Raw genomic sequence first — 17,015 nt, 5'->3', positions numbered from 1 at the left:
GGATTTATCTAGAAAGAAAGGGTTGGTGTCTGATGTCCACAACAACTCTGTTTTTTGTGCCGCGGAAATACGCCCCTGTGCACTGATGCATTGTAAGCCAATGCATCAGAGCACAGTGTATATCAGCCGGGTGTATAAACCTGGCTGATATATGCCCTTGTGAATAAACCCTAATTCTGTGAGTCAGCATGAGTACAGTGATACCAAATGTATACAGTTTTTTTTATTGTACTACTTTAAGAAAAAAATAATGCATTTTATTAAAATATTATTTTCTGCCACCATCTTCTGATCACTATGACTTTTTTATTTTTCTGTCAACGTAGTTGTGTGAAGGTCTGCTTTTTTGCAGGACAACCTGTAGTTTCTATTGGTACCATTTTGGAGTACATACAACTTTTTGATTGCTTTTTCTAAAAATTGAGAGAAACGGGGTGCCCAAAAAAAGCAACAATTCTGATATTGTGTATTTTTTTTCATTGCATTCACCATGTGAGATAAATATTACATTCCTTTAATAGATCTGACGTTGGCAATACCAAATATGGTTGTTTGTTTTATTTGTTTAATTTTTTTAATGTTAAAAATGAGAAAAGGTTTTTTTAAACTTATAACTCTTTTTACTTTTGGTACTACCAGTAATTGAGAAAACTTTATTTAACTTATTTTAACTTTTCTTTTTAGTCCCCATAGGAGATTTCAAATTCTGATTGTTTGATTGCTTATGCAATATACTGTAATACTTCAATATTGCAGGATATTGTGTTTTGGCAGGTGTTAACACTTTCTTCATTTATTATGATTTACGCTTGTACAGCTCCAATGTCAGAAGAAGTACGACAGGGTTTTCTTACTGTATATTGCCGGCGTCTCCACTGTCGGAGCCTATCCGATGCGTCATATTGTGGAGTACTGGCTTCAGCTAGCAGATGGTGGCATTGCAGAATGGCAGAAAAAGAGTAAGCCCCTTGGACAACCCAGGATACAAATTGGATTGGAAAGGGTTAATAGTCAGACAGATATGTCAGTCCTGGCGGCCTTCACAAAGTCCCAGATTGCCATGACAAAGGTGACATGAAGAGGATTCCCCTCCCTCTCTAGTGCTATTTAAAACAGAATGGGCAGCAGAATCCACATGATTAAAAGCCACTGTCTGAGTAATCTCTGATTGCAGCCACTACAGTCATGTTGCGTATGAATTAGCTCGCAGATCACTTCATACAATCCAAGTGCACATCCACTGTACATTTATGATGGATGTGACCAAGTGGTTAAAAGTAGTAAAACGTAGAAAAACTGTATGTTTGGTATCTCTGTAATCCTACTGAGCCGCAGAATACAGCAGACAAGTCATTTTTGCCACAACATGAATACTGTAAAAACAAAACTCAAAGAACAACGGTACAATTGCATTTTTCCATTTCACCCCACCTAAAAATATCAGCAGCAAAGTATGTGTGAGAGCAGCACTCCGGGGGTTAAATAAAAAATCTAATCTTTATTGTGCCCACACAACGTTTCAACCCTCCAGCTGAGGGTCTTTATCAAGTACATTACATGCTGCATTAGTTGGTACGTCTAAAAAAAACAACTCATCCTGCAAAAGACAAGCTTTCATAGGGTAATGTCAGCAGAAATAATGAAAAAGTTATAGTCCTTGGTGGGACAATAAGATAAAAAATTAAAAAATAAAGAAAGCAGTGAAGAAGTTAAAGAAGTTATTGCAATACTATGTGTCCCTGCATGTGTAAAAGGTTTTCAACTTTCAAATATACATTGATATAAAAACACAATTTTAACCCCTTGACATAGGATGCACAGTTATGCCCTGTGCGTTCAGGATTTACATAGAGGGGGATTGGTAGCTGATCCCACTGCATACAATGCAGGTGCCGGCTGTTTCTTAGGGCTAATGTCCACGGACGGATTTCTGTCACATTTCTCACGGCGGAAATCCACGGTGGAATAATGCAGCTATTAGGTAGATTTTCTGCCTGTCAGTGCTCACATGCGTGATTCTGCCACGGATTTCCGCTGCAGGAAAAAAATCATGCATGTTCTATTTTGCCCCGTTTTTCCACAGCGGAGGTCTCCATTAATATAGTATTAATGGAGACTGCTGAAAAACACAAATTTTTCCGCGATCACCAGCCGAGACTTTTTGTTTACCACCGCGGTACTCCCGCAGCATAAATTCAGGGGCGTATACGGCTCCATCTGTGGGCATGAGCCCTTACAGCTGATATTCACCTGTATCGTTCGGGGCCCTCTGTATGCTACCTGTGCTGCCATGGCAGGAGAGATGAAACCATCACAAGTTCAAATCCCCTGTGGGGGACTGTAAAAAATGTAGAAATGAGTAAGAAAAATCCATTTATTTATTTATTATAAGAAATGATTAAGGGAGTAAATGTTTTAAGAAAAACACCTTTTCCTATATTTACAATAAAAAACAAAAACATATTTGGTATTGCTGCGCCTGTAAAAGTCTGATCCATTACAGTAAGGCATTATGTGTCCTGAACGGTGAACGTCGTCAGAGCAAAAAAAAATACACAATGTCATTATTACATTTTTTTTGATCACCCCATCTCCAAAAAAAATATAATAAAAAGCGATCAAAAAATCACATGTACTCCAAAATGGTACAAAACTACAAGATGTCCTACAAAAAAACAAATCCTCACACAACCATCTTGACTGAAAAATTAACAATTATGGCATTCAGAAGATGGCGGCACAACATAATTTTTTTTCTCAAAAATATTCTGTATTTTAAAAGTGGTGCAGCAAAAAAACCCTAAATATAATATATATAAAAATGTGATATCGTAATAATCGTACTGACCCACAGAGTAAAGTCAATTTTGCTGCAGTGTGTACACAATGTAAATAAGACACCACCACCACCCCAAATGGCGGAATTGCATTTTTTTCCATTTCTCTCCACTTAGAAATTTTTTGACATTTTTCGGTAACTTATATGATACATTACATTGTACCATTGAAAAATGCAACTCATCCCAGCAGCTATGTTGTTGAATAAATAAAAGAGCCACGATTTTTTGAAAGTGCTGAGGAAAACTGGGAAAAAAGGGGCGGTCCTTAAGGGGTTAAGATATCTGCTTGCTGTCAGTGGGTGAATAAATTCTTATATACTTCCCAAGGCTCAGAGCCAATACAGCTGAGGAAGGTGGTGAAAGCTAAGCTTTTAAAGGCCAACTGTGAATGCAGGTGATAGATAGAATAAATGTGCCTTAACAGCGCTTGTCATGTAATTGGCCACAACAAGTGATGAACGATCTCGCTCCGCAGTTGAATGTAATGATAATTGGTCCAAATACTTAATTGCTTCAGGCTTCACTCAGCATGTTTGCATTACATAGTGAGAACATGGAGAATGACTTAGTTTCCTGTAAAGCACCAGATGTTTAATGTCATTAAATGGTTTATCATCTGTCTTTACACCACTGATCACTCAAATCTGCTTCACGTAGCGGCATCCCGTGGGCTCCAACGGTTGTGATGACATCGTCCTCTGTTCTTCATTTCATTCAAATTCCCGGCCAAAGGTTGTTACTAAATTCAGGACATTAGCAGAGATCCTTAAACATTTATTGATCCTCTTATATGGAGCATGAAACATATGAGACATTGGCTTGTTGCTTCATGCATTTGCTTGTTGCTGTGGCCATTTGGAATCCAGAAACATTTCACATTTTCTGGGTATACTTTTTTCCAGAAACATTTAATATCTAACTTATTTGCATTCTCATAGGGGTTGTCTGGACTAGAAAAGACCGTTTTTTAAAATACTCTTTTAGGGAATTTAGAGTTTAAAATGGGGGCGGAACCTTATAGCAAAATTTAGAATGGGGACCCCTTCCAATCATGAACATTTACCAGTCCTGTGTAAAAGTTATGTGAAAATTCATCTCCGGACATTGTTTCCTGCTAAATTGTACTTAAACAGACTTCCAAATTCACATACTGTATATACAAGTAGTGTTGGTCATCTGGATAGGCTGGACGATATAACCGTTCCGATTTCGCAAAATTGAATCAGGTTAGTCCAAACCGATTCATTGCTAATAGTACATGTACGGGACCATTTGGGATGCCAACTTTGACAGCTTATGAGTTTGCATGATCTAGAGGCTCAGTTGCAACAAATGTGGACCGATATGCCGCAGGATACCGTATGGAACCTGTATGCCCTCATATCCACCCGTATCACATCTTGTATCCAAGCTAGAGGTGGCACAATAGGGTACTAGAGCCTCCATGCGCACCTGTATGACATCCTGCCCACCTGTATCACAGGGTACTAGAGCCTTCATGCCCCCCGGTGCACATCTTATATCCAAGCTAGAGGCGGTACAGCATGGTACTAGAGCCTCCATGCAAACCCATATCACATCTTATAATCAAGCTGGTGGCAGCCCAAAAGGGTACTAGAGCCTTCATGCCTGCCCATATCACATCTTGTATCCAAGCTAGCAGCAGTCCAACAAGGTACTAGAGCCTCCATGCCCCTCGTATCACAGCTTGTATCCAAGCTAGAGGCAGTCCAACAGGGTACAGTAGTCTTCATGTCCTGCCCATATTACATCTTTTTCAAAGCTAGAGGTGATACAATAGGGTACTAGAGCCTCCATGCCTGCCCGTATCACATCTGGTATCAAAGTTAGAAGCAGCCCAACAGGGTACTAGAGCCTCCATGTCTACCCGTATCACATTTTGTATCCAAGCTAGAGGCGGTACAGCAGGGTACTAGAGCCTCCATGCCTGCCCATATCACATCTTGTATAAGCTAGAGGCGGTACAGCAGGGTACTAGAGACTCCATGCCCGCCTGTATCACATCTTATATCCAAGCTAGAGGCAGTACTAAAGCTTCCATGCTCGTTTGTATCACATCTTAGGCTGTAGAAGAGAGGAGACCATGGCACTCGCAAAGACAACCCGCGGGATAAAAATCCACTCGGGAAGGGGGGGGGAGGAAAAAAATTATTTTCAAGATTTAAGCATCAGCAATAAATGCAAAGCCACCCTAGGGGCTATGGACCTAAGCCACATAGAACATGCAAAGTAGAGAGTGGAGGAGGTGGCAGCATAAAATGATGCAGAAAATTACGTCATACAAAGGAACATGTTTATTGCGTCCAAGTTAAGATAGGCAACGTTTTGACCTATAAATTAGGTCTTTTTCAAGCCAAATTACATAAGGATCAGGATATGCAGTCCATGTATCACATCTTATATCCAAGCGAGAAGCAGTACTGCAGGGGACTAGAGCCTCTGTGCCTTCAAGGTATGCAACGGCTGAGTTGAGCACGCCAAAGTAGGTGAGACCACGGGCATAGTAAGATGGCTGTCACGGGTGGCTCTGTAATCCCTCCTGACAGTGGCGATAAGGGTGCTCTGCTCAGCTGTCACACAGTGGCAAGGTTGACGTATATGGATACGTCTAAAATGAACAATTGTTTTGTCACAGGTGACGCCAGTACTCCTATCCTGAACTCGCAAGTCCAGTGATAGTAAAATAACTTGAGAAGAGTCCGGTAGCTTGTATTAGTAAAACTGGGAGCACGCAGATTTACTGAAGCTTTGATAATAAGATAACATACAATTAAAGTTTTCAGCAGACGAGAGATGTGGCAGAGCTGGCAATGATGCAGTATATAAACACGTTGATAGACAGTAGATTTTCACTTTAGGACACCAATTTCTTCAATGCTCTCTCTATATTTCTCCTATAGGTAACTCAGTAAAGATCTCCCCGCTGTATTAGTTAGCTGGTGGGTTTTACTGGACAGGAAAGACACAGGTGGTATGTAAGTTAAGGATGGCCGCTAGACTAATCATGGCTTTGACTTCACCGGGTAGTTAAACTCACTGTTTTGTGGAATACTGGCCTCCAACTCAGATCTCCTAACTCCTGGAGGAACAAGGGAGCAGAAAGGGACCTCGCTGCCTTTGCTCCCTTTAGTAGAATACTGCCCACTCAGTTGGCTCTCTAACACTCCTCCTCTCCAACTAGGACTTGTTGCACTCGTCTTTCTCCTCCGACTCCTCACTCCTTCTAATCCCTCTGACTCCTCCTTCACTTCCTCTCTCTCTTCCCGCACTTTTTATCCTCCACGCCCACTCTGCATAGAGACTCATGTAAAGGTTTCCCACCCTTGGACCCGCTCACTAATCAGTGGAGGCATGACAGACAGCCAATAGGTAGCCAGCTATTTGCCATGCTAAGCTCTGAGCTTAGGAAGGGGGAGAAACAGGGTTTCTCTGACGCGCAGAACCTTCTATGTCTAATGGAAGTACATAGACAGGTGTGACAGGATGAAAGTTGATAGAAATAGGAAAATCCCGCAGCACACCTAACACATGCACTTCAGTGCAGAGGTTCCAGTCTGTATATGCCAAGCCACCTGTGGGGTCATGAACCAAACCCCAAATAAATGCAATGGTATCCAAGGAGGCGGCAGCATCAACGGTGTAAAGATAGTAAAAAAAGGGTTTTATTGCTCCATAAAATGGCGACGTTTCGACTTAATCTACCGTATATACCGGCGTATAAGGCGACGGGGCGTATAAGACGACCCCCCAACTGTCACCTTATACGCCGGTATTCAGTGGAGAAAAAAAAAAAAATTTTATTACTCACCTCCCACGGCGTTCTGTCGCGCTCCGGCAGGATGTCGCTCGCTCCGGCAGGCTGTCGCTCGCTCCTCGTCCCCGGCGCAGCATAGCTTTCTGAATGTGGGGCTTGAAATCCCCGCTTCCAGAAAGCTAATACACACGCCGGCAGCCATGACATCATTGAATGGCTGTGATTGGCTAAAGCACACGTGGCTTCAGCCAATCACACTATTCAATGACATCATTGAATGGGTGTGATTGCTAACACGTGCGCCTTCAGCCAATCACAGCCATTCAATGATGTCATTGAATAGTGTGATTGGCTGAAGCCACGTGTGCTTTAGCCAATCACAGCCATTCAATGCTGTCATGGCTGCCGGCGTGTGTATTAGCTTTCTGGAAGCGGGGATTTCAAGCCCCGCATTCAGAAAGCTATGCTGCGGCGGGGACGAGGAGCGAGCGACAGCCTGCCGGAGCGAGCGACATCCTGCCGGAGCGCGACAGAACGCCGTGGGAGGTGAGTAATAAAATTTTTTTTTTTTACACTTTTTTTTTTTTTGTATTACCGGCGCATAAGACGACCCCCGACTGCAGAGCAGATTTTTCGGGGTTCAAAAGTCGTCTTATACGCCGGTATATACGGTAAGTCTTTTTCAAGCCTAATACATTGCCATGAACACACATCTTATATAGTGAGGACAGACAGGGAGGACACTCCTCCAACTCCTTAATCAGTAAGTAATACAACACACATGAAACAAAAAACAGACATGGACTATACAAAAGACAAGGTTCTCTACACATATACATTAAAGGAGATGTCTCGAGGAAGCAGTTAATTTTTTTTTTTGCCCAGTCCCCCCCATTAAACACACATTACTAAGCCCCCCTGTAAATGACATTTCTAGCTGGTTCGTACTTACCGTTCCAGCGTTTCAGCAAGTTATAAAAGTTTCCTCAAGATGGCCGCCGGCTCTTTCCCCGTCGCTCGCTGCAGCCCGACGTGCGCGCTCCCGAGACGCCGCCAGCTGTGTCTCCATGGCAACCGGACGCATCGCAGCCGCCGACCAGACGCCCCGCAGCCGCCGACCAGACAGCAGGTAACCGGCGCTAGCCCCCGGCTCCCCAGCGCTAGCCCCCCCGGCGCAGCGACAGCCCCCCCGGCCTAGCGACAGCCCCCCCCATCGCAGCGACAGCCCCCCCGGCCTAGCGCTAGCTCCCCCGGCGCAGCGACAGCCCCCCCCGGCCTAGCGACAGCCCCCCCGGCCTAGCGCTAGCTCCCCCGGCCTAGCGACAGCCCCCCCCATCGCAGCGACAGCCCCCCCGGCCTAGCGCTAGCTCCCCCGGCGCAGCGACAGCCCCCCCCGGCCTAGCGACAGCCCCCCCGGCCTAGCGCTAGCTCCCCCGGCCTAGCGACAGCCCCCCCCATCGCAGCGACAGCCCCCCCGGCCTAGCGCTAGCTCCCCCGGCGCAGCGGCAGCCCCCCCCCGGCGCAGCCCGGCGCAGCGACAGCCCCCCCGGCGCAGCCCGGCGCAGCCCGGCGCAGCGGCAGCCCCCCCCCCGACCCATCACTTACCTGGGAGGCTTCTCGGGGCGGCTGGGCTGGGCAGGTCTTCTCCGCTGGGCAGCTCCAGTTTCTGCACCTTCCTCTAACAGAGGATGGTGCAGAATGGCCGCTTCAGCGCGCTCCCGAGCAGTGACAGCTCGTCTGCGCATGCGCAGAAGAGCTGTAGCGGGGAGCACACTGAAGCGGCTCGTGCTGAATGGAGAAGACCGGACTGCGCAAGCGCGTCTAAAAAAGCAAGCTGCCAGCGAATTTAGACGGAACCATGGAGACGAGGACGCTAGCAACGGAACAGGTAAGTGGAATAACTTCTGTATGGCTCATATTTAATGCACAATGTACATTACAAAGTGCATTAATATGGCCATACGGAAGTGTATAACCCCACTTGGTTTCGCGAGACCACCCCTTTAAGGTAAAACCTGGACTGCATCCATGTGTTGGGCTGCTCCACACAGCGTTCCACTATGTCTCCATTCATATGTTCAGCCGGATATACTGTCAGGTGAATCTTCCCGGCGCACCGCGCGTACGCGGATTGCGTCACAGCCAACCACAGTTACACTGCCGATCAGCGTCTTGGCCATCCACTATATGGCGCTGACTCTATCAGGAACTAGTCATGCATAAGGGCACTTCTGGGATTAGAATAAGCACGGCCAACCACAAGATGGCGCCTCCGTAATAGAAAACAATGGAGCACGCCAACCAAGGGTGCCTATACATAAAGTATATTATATATAATAGCAAAAATTACTTTGACACATAAGGGAATACTGCAAATTCACAAAAAGCTCACAAGGTGCCAGCAAAACATTAAAGTCACCTATACTAATAAGGCAAAACAGAAGAGAATAATTGTAGATAATAAAACCTATATCCAAAAAATAAAAATAAATTTTGAGAAAAAAATTTTTTTTTAAAAAATGAAAAAAGTGTTAAAAATAAAAAAACATGATGTAATATATGCGCATGTGTATAAAGAATAACTGTATAATGGTGAAAAAAATCTAAATAAATATACATAAATTCACGAAAAAAAATTCACGAAAAAAATATATTAAATATAAATAAAAACCAACATATAACTGGACAAAAAGTGGACAGAAAATAGCAAACCTAAATAGGTGTGAATAACTAGTCTTTCAAAAGTACGGTGCATAAGCAAGTAAACTTCAAAAAAATTATAAAGATACATGAAAAAAAAATTTTTTAAAACGCTAATTGAAAAAAATTTTTTTGCTTTATTGATACGGAAAAAAATGTTTTTATATAATGCATGACAATGTTACAGAGAAAATACAAATTGTCAACTGACAATATTAGACACAGCAAGGACATAATTATAATAGTGAATAAATAGCCGGAAAAGACGCGAACTGTGGAGAAGACCAACACAGAGACCAGGAGAGAAATCTAGGGAAAAAAGAAAAGGATTAAAAACAGGCATCTAAAAACTATATACATCAGATGAGGATCCTTAAATATAAGGGGCAGGATGTAACGTATTGAGGGTGTGAATCCAGCGCAACTCTTTGCGGGTCCATGTGTTCTAGCCATATTCGATGTGGTTTCTCTTTATACGTCGATCCAACACCAGAAAGGGCTAGCTTCTGTAAGACACTACATGGTGTTGTGCGACTGGGACCCAGGGTGTGAGGCATTTGCCCTGTCGCTGCTCGAATTCATCCTCACCAGGAATTATTTTTCTTTTGGGGGGATGTTCTTTGAGCAGCGGCAGGGCACCGCCATGGGGTCTAATGTCGCGCCCACCTATGCAAATCTGTATATGCGCCACTTTGAGGAAACGTTTATACATACATCTGAATTTTGGCCACGGGTTAAGGCCTGGTTTCGTTTCATAGATGACATATTTGTGGTATGGAGTGGCTCTCAGGATGAACTTAATTTGTTTCATCAGCAACTGAATTCACATTATCAGGAATTACAATTTACTTTAAGTTCATCCGAAGAGTCTATCCAGTTTCTGGATACAATGGTATGCTATGACGGTGAAAAATTCTTGACAGACCTCTATGTTAAACCGACTGATAGGAACTGTATTTTACACTATGACAGCTTTCATCCTAGACCAACAGTAAATTCCCTCCCGTGGAGTCAGCTCCTACGGGTGCGTAGAATCACTGATGATACTGCCATTGAAAAGAGATTGGGGCAGATGGCAAATAAATTTTTGCAGAGAGGTTATCCGAGACCTCTTATCAACAGGGCAGTTGACGGAGTACGACAACTGCAGCGTGACACCTTGTTGATACCTAAAAGTAAAACCACCAAACCAGCAAGAGTGCCTTTTATCTCCACTTTTGGTAGACATAGTGGGCAGGTCTCTTCCATAATAAACAAACATTGGTCCCTTCTGACAAAAGGCTTAAGTGTGGTACCAGAATTTAACGAAAAACCGATGATGGCCTATAGACGACCCCCGAACATACGTGACAAGTTAGTGAAATCAATTGTAACGAAGGTGAGTCATACACAGCGAGTACTAGCACCAGCAAAGAAAGGCAATTTTCCCTGTCTTGGCTGTGTTTGCTGCGGCAATCTTGCCAAGGGTGATAGCTTTCATCATCCATATACAGGCCAGAAATTCAAAATTAGGAAGAGATATTCCTGCACCTCCTCTTATGTCATCTATTTGGTCACCTGCCCCTGCGGACTTGGATACGTGGGGGAAACGATACTCGAGGGGCGTAGTCGTATGATTAAACATAAGAGTACTATACGTACCAAGTGCTTGGACCTGCCGATCCCCAAGCATTTCCATGAGAAAAAGCATAGTATAAGTCAATTTAAATTCAGGATTATTGATGATGTTCCACCATTGACCAGAGGAGGTGACAGGGAGGCTCTTCTCAAAAAGAAAGAGTTGCGCTGGATTCACACCCTCAATACGTTACTTCCTTTCGGTTTAAACATGGAGTATGTCTTTGCCCCTTATATTTAAGGATCCTCATCTGATGTATATAGTTTTTAGATGTCTGTTTTTAATCCTTTTCTTTTTTCCCTAGATTTCTCTCCTGGTCTCTGTGTTGGTCTTCTCCACAGTTCGCGTCTTTCCGGCTATTTATTCACTATTATAATTATGTACTTGCTATGTCTAATATTGTCAGTTGACAATTTGTATTTTCTCTGTAACATTGTCATGCATTATATAAAAAAAAAAATTTCCGTATCAATAAAGCAAAAAAATTTTTTTCAATTAGCGTTTTAAAAAAAATTTTTTTTATGTATCTTTATAATTTTTTTGAAGTTTACTTGCTTATGCAACGTACTTTTGAAAGACTAGTTATTCACACCTATTTAGGTTTGCTATTTTCTGTCCACTTTTTGTCCAGTTATATGTTGGTTTTTATTTATATTTAATATATTTTTTTCGTGAATTTTTTTTCGTGAATTTATGTATATTTATTTAGATTTTTTTCACCATTATACAGTTATTCTTTATACACATGCGCATATATTACATCATGTTTTTTTATTTTGAACACTTTTTTCATTTTTTTTTTTTTTAATTTCTCTCAAAAAAATTTTTTTCTCAAAAATTTTTTTTATTTTTTGGATATAGGTTTTATTATCTACAATTATTCTCTTCTGTTTTGCCTTATTAGTATAGGTGACTTTAATGTTTTGCTGGCACCTTGTGAGCTTTTTGTGAATTTGCAGTATTCCCTTATGTGCCAAAGTAATTTTTGCTATTATATATAATATACTTTATGTATAGGCACCCTTGGTTGGCGTGCTCCATTGTTTTCTATTACGGAGGCGCCATCTTGTGGTTGGCCGTGCTTATTCTAATCCCAGAAGTGCCCTTATGCATGACTAGTTCCTGATAGAGTCAGCGCCATATAGTGGATGGCCAAGACGCTGATCGGCAGTGTAACTGTGGTTGGCTGTGACGCAATCCGCGTACGCGCGGTGCGCCGGGAAGATTCACCTGACAGTATATCCGGCTGAACATATGAATGGAGACATAGTGGAACGCTGTGTGGAGCAGCCCAACACATGGATGCAGTCCAGGTTTTACCTTAATGTATATGTGTAGAGAACCTTGTCTTTTGTATAGTCCATGTCTGTTTTTTGTTTCATGTGTGTTGTATTACTTACTGATTAAGGAGTTGGAGGAGTGTCCTCCCTGTCTGTCCTCACTATATAAGATGTGTGTTCATGGCAATGTATTAGGCTTGAAAAAGACTTAGATTAGGATAAAAGTTGATGTGACTGTTCTGGATTTTATGAAGCCGTGGTTACTTCAGAGTAACCGAGGAATAAAATATGTATACACATAGAGGAGTGTTAGATTCTCCTCAGACTGCATGTACTGAGGTCCCTCTGCAGAATGTGCCACCCCTCCAACTCTCCTCACTTTTTATTCTTAAAGGTAACGCCCCTTTTAATTCAAAGTTACCCCCAGACTGGAGGTAGCAGCCCCCTCTTAGCCTTAAAGGCATGCTCCATCCCTGCAGTTCATGGCAGCTTCCTTATGTACTTTACTGCCTTTCAGTATATGCACAGAGAGGTCAATTAGATTCTCCTCAGTATATACACATAGAGGGGAGGTAGATTCTACTCAGTATATATACACAGAGATCAGTTATATTCTTCTCAATATGTACACATAGAGGGGAGGTAGATTCTCCTCAGTATATACACATAGAGAAGCGTTAGATTCTCTTCACTATACACACACACAGAGGTCAGTTATATTCTCTTCAGTATATACACACAGAGGTCAGGTAGATTTTCCTCAGCATATACACATAGAAGTGAGATAGCTTCTCCTCAGTATATACACACAGAGGTGAGGTAGATTCTCCTCAGTATACAAATAATTTCCCTAGGCTTTATGATTTCTGAGAAAAAATCTATCTCATATATTGCAGATTTTCACACAGTTTTTCATGCTTAGAATTGAATATTAAAGTTGCGATCTAAAGAATGATTGTGCCAAATTTTACGCTTGTACAACACCAGGAAGATAGGGAGTTTCATTAGGTACATAACATAGGGAGTCAATTACTTTTGCATATAATTCCTTCGAGGGGAAGAATGTTACTGACAATGAGAATATATATATATATATATATATATATATATATATATATATATATATATATACACACACACACACACACATACATACACTCCTTCTAGGGGAGAGATGTTACTGACAATGAGTGTATGATTTACGTTTAAGAGATTCAATAGGCCCAACAAGCTTTAGATGTAATAAGAGAAAAATTTGATTTGTACTTTGATTTGCAAGATTTACTATGTTCAGACCTTCAAAGACCTGGAATACACTCCATGGATGATCAGAGGTAGATTCTTCACATATTTTACTTAAATGTAAACTTCTGCTTGAAGAGCTCAGAGTATGCATTGATTAGAACAGAAAGGAAACTTTTCTAGTATAAAATACTGTAGGCGCCATATTATAAGCTCATGTACAGCAAGGAAACCGTTACTCCCATGCCAATTGGCATTACTACAGAGTGGGCACCTCCTTCTTGGCGCCCAAGCCTAATCATGCAATACTAATATTACTTTCAGGAATCTATGTGATATGGTATATGGCTCTGACAAGTCATGTATCTCTTTGGAAAACAAAAGATGAGGCATATTGTAATGCAGCATGTAAAATCTTTCTTTTCCCCAATTTCTAATTTAGCTTCACCCATACACATTAGATTTTCATGAGATCCTGCCAAAATCGCCAGATGTAAGCGACTATAATCCGATGCCAATGGCCAGCTGTAGTAGAAACCTCTACCTACTACTCATTGTTGTTTTTAGCCGTTAAGTCATTCCCGGCCCTCGGTGACCCTAAAAGCGAGTTCCCTCCATGTTTTTCGGTTTTACACTGCTTCTTTCAGTTGTGTGATATCCATACAAGTATCAACTTTGACAATATCAAGCTTTCATTAGACCTATTTTATTAAACCAAAGCTGTTTTGGATACTTCATCTAAAATATAAAAAGGCAACTAAGAATTGAGAAGCCCCTGGTTCTCTTGATGCTTTCTTTGGAAAAATTAAATTTTTAGGGTTAAAGGAATTTTCTAGGCAAAAGTTATTAATGACTGATCTTGAGGATACTGCAATAACTATTGGATGCAGTGTAATGCCAGCTAATATGTGAGGATCAAACCCCCAGTTTTAATCCAAGTACGTTTGTAGTAAGGTAACAGCACAGACTTCATGGAAAAGATCGAATCCTTCCCGTTAGTCACCGTATGTGAACACCTACAAATGAGCCCTTGCTATGATTTTGTCAAAGATGTATCAGCAGTTCCCCTGGTGCCTATGAATGTGAATATGAGTGGGAAGCAGAGAGCTCTGCAAGCATTGCGGAGACCCCGGTTGCTAATGTAGGCAAGGGTCCCACTTATTTTAATACATTACCCTCCCAGGCTGCTGCAATGTGTATAGAGCTATCTGATTCCTGCTCTCACTGACAACATTTACGAGAGCAGATAAGCAACTACGCTCCAGCGTAGAAGAACCCCGCCAATTAACTATTGATGACCTAGTTTGGGGATAAATCACGTATAGTATAGAAGTAGAGAACCCCTTCAATGACAAAGCCTCTTCCATGAACATTTATTACAGTTTATATTTCTTCATCAAGATTTTATGATGATCAGTAGGACTTGTTTCGACTCTTGTATTGAGTTTATACATAGCTCATGTGCACCACCTGGTGGTATATACACCTGAAAGTCATCATAAATATTCACAGTAGAAGCGTAGTTACTTTTGTACATGTAGAAATATAGCAGAATAAACTTTTTTGTTACCCTTGAACAGACACATCTAATTTGAACTTTACTTTGCTTGTGCGACTGTTCTGTTGCGTTGACTTCACTCATATATAGTTGGGCTTGGATTTAACAGCAATGAATTAAACTGGAGAATTTGACTATAGTTATTACTTTGTCACATGGATGATATAGATGTTGTGAAACTGCTCCTTAACTCCTTAGTGACGAACAAAACACCTTTTTATTGATCTCACTAACGGGCTTTAAACCTGCACATACATTTTTTAAGTTGAAGGCTTATCTGAGTACTGACAACTAGGCCCCTGCTCTAACCGCTGAAACCTCGGATCCTGTCAGTTTAAACCCTTACATGCCACAATCAATAGAAATTGCAGCATTTAAGCAGATGACAGGTGGAGTGGACTCCTTCTGTCAGCCATTGGCACCTCATAGTGTGATTACAAGGTACCAATTGGTTCCCATGGCAGCCTAAACCTAACAAAGGCCTCTATGTCTGCCATCTAACTCAGCCTATCAAACCCCACCTCCAGCAGAGTCTAATAGGCTGCTGTCATAGGTTTAGTAGAATGCACTACATAAGTAATGAAGTGTACTATCCTAGAGATCCAACTATCACATTTTCAATCCCCTTCAGGGACTAAAAAATAGCATAAAAAAGCTCAATACAGTATAAGTAAAAAAAAAAATTTAAGTTTAAAAAACGACGCATTTTTCCCAACAAATTGATAAAATACCAAAATTAGAAAAATAAAAACACATAATAGATGTTATTGCATTAATAATGACCAAGGCAATGAAAATATTTTATTTATCACACACGGTAAACGCTGTAAAAATAATTTGAAAAAGTAATGCCAGAATTATTTTTCTTTTGTTTGCCTCTCGAATAAAGTGCAATAAAAAGCAATCCAAGAGTCAGATGAACCTCAAAATGATACCAATAAAAACTACAACACTTCTCTTCTTCACAGAGCTCCACTGCCAGAAAAATATAAATGTTTTCGGTCTTAGAATGTGGCAATGAAGATTCAAGACCTGCTCACATGTACAGACCACAGACAGGATACAAATCCCCAACACACAGCAGGACTATAAGATCCCGGGGACACTCACATGTTCCATGTCTGATGTTGTGTACCTGATCCTGTGCAGTGAATGTCCTGTTGGGGGGCTTTATGTTGGGGAAACAAGACAAAAACATAAAGCGAGGATGAGGTCTTATCGCCACACAATTAAACAGAGAAAGACAGAATTGCCTGTGGCGGAGCACTTTTCTAGTCATGGACACGGCATAGAAGATATGAAAGTTATGATACTGAAAGGCAATTTCAAGTTACAAAGCCATAGAAGAATTTGGGAATATAAACATATAACAACTTCTGAAACTTTCAATACAGGGTTAAATTATTCACCAGGATTCGTGCCTGAATGGGAAGTATGAGAAATGTATAGCACAGATAACACTGCTGGCCTGCTGACCCCCCTCCCCCCAACACTAATTCAGTGACCATAAAAGCTTCACTCCCTAATCAGTGACTATTTAAAGATGTTTGTATTTCTGTTGTAGTATTCTTTTAAGTGCAAATTATTCACCCCCATGTCTGTGCCTTGTCATAGGTATGTGTATAAATATGCATGCCTCTTCAGATCTATTTCATTTAAGTCTGAAATAAAACCCTGTATTGGTTCGAAGGCTCATATTAGCATCACATATTTTTGTTAGCCATTAAAAGGTATCATATCTAGAAGATTACTTGGTTTCTCTTGCTGGGAACAATTTTGCTCTACTGGCTAACAGTACCAAACTTTTTTTCATAATTCCTGCATGTGAACGCTTCTATAGGAAACAATTGTTTCCTATAGAAGCGCTTTCTGTGTGCCCATCCAGCGTGGGGACAGCGCTCATGCGAAAGAGCTCTTACACAATGGTGAACACCATAAAAACAAAACCCCCAAACAATGACGGAAGTTCTGGGTGGATGGGTCCCGGCTGGGTGGGTCCCAA

Source organism: Eleutherodactylus coqui, chromosome 3 (genome assembly GCF_035609145.1).
Source record: "Eleutherodactylus coqui strain aEleCoq1 chromosome 3, aEleCoq1.hap1, whole genome shotgun sequence".
Taxonomy (NCBI): Eukaryota; Metazoa; Chordata; class Amphibia; order Anura; family Eleutherodactylidae; genus Eleutherodactylus; species Eleutherodactylus coqui.
Note: the sequence above shows the minus strand (reverse complement) of the source record.